The following is a 5,012-nucleotide window of genomic DNA, read 5'->3' as shown; positions in this document are numbered from 1 at the left end:
CAGAGGATGAGATGGCTGGATGGCATCACTGACTTGATGGACGTGAGTCTGAGTGAACTCCAGGAGTTGGTGATGGACAGGGAGGCCCGGTGTGCTGCGATTCATGGGGTCGCAAAGAGTCGGACACGACTGAGTGACTGAACTGAACTGAACTGAACTTTATCAAGCAAAGAAATACCTTTGTTTATCAGGTGCATTAGAGATAAGCAACTAAACATAAACATAATAAGAGTGCTTGCAACTTTCCAGCATTAAAGGAACCCTAATTATAACTTAATTACATATATATTAATAATATCCAAAAAGAATTAGCACAACCATTGTCTAGTCATCTTGAAGTTGGAAGAAGCAAGTTAACAAGAGACAACTAGGAGTATAAGTTGCATAGTACAAGAGATGTTATATATCAGAGGTCAAAAGGAGTCCATGTCAAGGAAGCAAATATTTGAAGGGAAATTAGTAGTTTTTTGGGGGGGAGGTAGAGTTGGGTGGGGGTGTTTCATGGTGGCGCAGGTGGTAAAGAATCTGCCTGCAATGCAGGAGATGCAGGTTTGATCCCTCTGTGGGGAAGATCTCCTGGAGAAGGGAATGGCTACCCACTCCAGTATTCTTGCCTGGAGAATCCAATGGACCAAAGGAGCCTTGCAGGCTACAGTTCATAGGGTTGCAAAGAGTCAGATATGATTCAGCGACAAACACTCTCACTTTTGCACTAGTAGTTTTTGCCTTTTCCTCGTAGGCTAAAGGAAAGGGAAAAGAAAAACACTGATAAGAAGATATGGGTCTTCCCTGATGGTCCAGTGGCTAAGACTGCACACTCCCAACGCAGGGGGCTTAGGTTCAATCCCTGGTCAGGGAACTAGATCCCACATACTGCAACTAAGAATTCATATGATGCAAGTAAAGATCCCACGTGCTGCAAAGAAGATTGAAGATCCTGAGTGCTGCAACTAAGACCCAGGGCAGCCAAATCAATCAATCAATTAAAAGTAAACTTATTAAAAAAAAGACATTGACTTATAGAGTACACCTTCAGTCTTGATCAAAAGAAGTAACTCTAGGTTTTTTCTATATGTATCAAAAGAGAGATAAATGATTTTAAAGTTTTTATCACACTCTAAAATTCTGAGACTATTACCTCTCTTTTTTCTTCAATGGCCTATGCTACTTTGGTATAGGTGCACTGAATTTTTTTTTTATCAGATTTGAGAGTTACTGACCTTTCTGGGATAAATGAAATATGCCAAAGTAACTAATAATATGCAGATTAACTCAAAGGAAACCCCAAATTAATTTTAAGAGGTGGTTTCATACTCTTTTTCTGACATATTACATGTTAACAGCATCAAATAAGCAAATGAAATATCAGACCATATGTTCTGTTTGTTACTTTTCATCTGTTACTAGGTGGAAGAAGACAAATGCAGTAAGATTAGTCAAGGAAAGTAAGGAGAACTCAAAGTAATAGTTCATTTTCAATATTTACACAGTCATAGTTCATACTATGCCTGTTGGAGAAAAATTGCCATTAAACACTGGTAAACAACATTAAGAAGTGTTTAGATTTTATTTGTAAAACAACTGTCCTAGGTAGGGAGCTTCAGTAACAGGTTCAAGAGAAACTTACAGACCTATATAGTTGTGTAGTGCATGATTCTGGACTATTTGGTACCAATAGAGAGTCAAAAGTATGATTTCTATAACTGTGTGAGCATGTTACTTCTGCCCTCTTATAGAAATACTGTGTCCTTGACCTCAGCTCTCCAAAAAAGTGAGTGGCATTGGTCACAAAGGCAATCAGACAAAGAAACCTATATAATCAGTACAAAACCACTGCTGCTTCTGGACGCGAACGTTGCTCAGTTGTGTCCAACTCTTTGTGACCCCATGGACTATACAGTCCATGGAATTCTCCAGGCCAGAATACTGGAGTGGGTGGCCATTCCCTTCTCCAGAGGAACTTCCCAACCCAGGGATCAAACCCAGGTCTCCTGCACTGCAGGCAGATTCTTTACCAGCTGAGTCACAAGGGGAGCACAAGAATACTGGTGTGGGTAGCCTATCCCTCTAGACAAAGTGCAGGCCCTATCAGTGGGTGATAACTACTTACTGATATTACCAGCTTCTTACAAGTAAAAGCACTCCACAGATGACATCTTTTAGTGTCACTGCCTACTTATAGATGTGATTACCTCTCGGCTACTTCCCTGTGCAAAAGTCTAATGTACAAGGGCCTAATGGCACTGCAGTTGTAAACAGAATCCAGAATGAATCTGAACCCTATAGAGAGAAAACACACTTGTGCTCCAGATATTAATCTTTTGCTGTTGCTGTTGTTCAGTCACTCAGTCACGTATGACTCTTTTCGACCCCATGGACTGCAGCACGCCAGGCTTCCCTGTCCTTCACCATCTCCCAGAGTTTGCTCAAACTCATGTTCATCAAGTCGCTGACACCATCCAACCATCTCATCTGTTGTCGTCTCCTTCTCCTCTTGCCTTCATTCTTTCCCAGCATCAGGGTCTTTTCCAATGAGTCAATTCTTTGAATCAGTTGGCCAAAGTATTGGAGCTTCAGCTTCAGCATCAGTCCTTCAAATGAATATTTAGGGTTGATTTCCTTTAGGATTGACTGGTTTAATTTCCTTGCTGTCCAAGGGACTCTCAGGAGTCTTCTCCAGCACTGCAGTTCAAAACAATCAATTCTTCAGCACTCAGCCTTCTTTATGATCCAACTCTCACATTCATACATGACTACTGGAAAAACCATAGCTTTGACTAGACAGACCTTTGTTGGCAAAGTAATATCTCTGCTTTTTGATACACTGTCTAGGTTGGTCATAGCTTTTCTTCCAAGGAGCAAGTATCTTTTAATTTCATGGCTGCAGTCACCATCCACAGTGATTTTTGGAGCCCAAGAAAATAAAGTCTGTCACTGTTTCCATTGTTTCCCTATCTATCTGCCATGAAGTGATGGGACCAGATGCCATGATCTTAGTTTTTTGAATATTCAGTTTCAAGTCAGCCTCTTCAGTCTCCTCTTTCACTTTCATCAAGAGGCTTTTTAGTTCCACTTAGCTTTCTGCCATAACAGTGGTATCATTCGTGTATCTGAGGTTGTTGATATTTCTCCCAGCAATCTTGATTCTAGCTTGTGAGTCATCCAGCCCACCATTTTGCAGGATGTACTTTGCATATAAGTTAAATAAGCTGGGTGACAATATACAGCCTTGACATACTCCTTTCCCAATTTGGAACCAGTCTGTTGTTTCATGCCTGGTTCTAATGGTTGCTTCTTGATCTGCAAACAGACTTCTCAGGAGGCAGGTAAGGCGGCCTGATATTCCCATCTCTTGAAGAATTTTCCACAGTTTGTTGTGATCCACACAGTTAAGAGCTTTAGCATAGTTAATGAAGCAGAAATAGATTTTTTTTCTGGAATTCTCTTGCTTTTTCTATGATCCAGTGGATGTTGGCAACTTGTCTCTATTTCCCCTGCCTTTTCTAATCCAGCCTGTGCATGTGGAAGTTCTTGGTTCATGTACTGTTGAAGCCTAGCTTGAAGGATTTTGAGCATTACTTTGCTAGCATGTGAAATGAGCATAATTGTGCGTGGTAGTTTGAACATTCTATGGCATTGCCATTCTTTAGGATTGGAATGAAAACTGACCTTTTTCAGTCTTTTTTTTTTTTTTTTTAATACTTATTTATTTGGCTGTGCCAGGTCTTAGTTGCTATGTGTGAGCTCTTAGTTGAGGCATGTGGGATCCAGTTCCCTACCAGGGATGGAACCTGGGCCTCTTTTGGGAGGGGAGCACAGAGTCTTAGCCACTGGACCACCAGGGAACTCCCTAATCTTTCTGATTCACAGAGGTGGACAATATTGAACTCCATGTATCCAGAGACAGTCTCAGCCCACACGTGCTGCTGGCAAATAGATGCATGTGAGGCTACCCCGTGTGCACACCGAACAGCATAGGGTATGCAATCAGGGGTGGATTATGGACTTTTCCTGGTGTGGGTACACGTGTGATATCTGTGAAAAAACATGTTTCTACCTTGCACAGCAACTCATGGTAACAGAGATCCCGTTGTGCTTGACTTAGAATATTCAGGCTCCATGTGCTTTTGAAAGCTCTGTACACACATTAGCTAAGTCATTAATCTTCACCATGACTTTTCCCCATAACCACATATTATTATTCTTTAATGGTTGAGAAACTCAGGGAAGATAATTGCCTTGCTCAAGGCCACAGAAGGAGCCTGTGTTAGAAAAAGAATTAGACTTGAGGCTTGTACTTGGACCACCAGGTCATATGTGATGGAAGAACCTTTCTTGAATTGTATGCAGAATATTTGTGTTTCTGTGTGTGCATGCCCATACATACTCAAGTCTGCAGGCAAGAGTGTACATGTTGGGATCGCAAGGTCCTATATTCAATGCATCCTTTTGAGACTCAATATTAGAAAAAAACTTACAGAATTGTGATACATTTATTAACTTAGAAATCTGTTCTCTTCCCTTTTCATTTCTTTGTTTTGTCTGAGAAACAGCAGCCCTGGGCAACAAATCAAAAGGTTGAAAACAGAAGAGCATATTCTGAAATATAGAATGTCACCAGCCAGTTATTTTCAGGGACCAGTCCATCCAATCTCAAGGTTTTGATTAATTTTTAATAACTTCTTTGATGGAAGAATTGTTTTTCTGTCTTTAAAGGTGTCTTGGCATAGTGGTGAAGTGTGTAGGTTCATGAGTCAAAATCAATGGAGGTAGAAATCTGGTTCTACCTTTCTCTGTCTTACAATCTTGGGGAAATAACTGAAACACTTTTCTCAGTTTTCTCATCTGCAAACTAGGGATGTCAGAGAATTGTTGCAAGGATTACATGAGAGAATATATTATAATGTACTTAGAACTGTGCTGGGGGCACTTCCCTGGTGGTCCAGTGGTTAAGACTCCATGCTCCCAATGCAGGGGGCCAGGCTACATACCTGGTCAGGGAACTACAAAGG

Source organism: Bubalus kerabau, chromosome 13 (assembly GCF_029407905.1).
Source record: "Bubalus kerabau isolate K-KA32 ecotype Philippines breed swamp buffalo chromosome 13, PCC_UOA_SB_1v2, whole genome shotgun sequence".
In the NCBI taxonomy this organism is placed as follows: domain Eukaryota; kingdom Metazoa; phylum Chordata; class Mammalia; order Artiodactyla; family Bovidae; genus Bubalus; species Bubalus kerabau.
Note: the sequence above shows the minus strand (reverse complement) of the source record.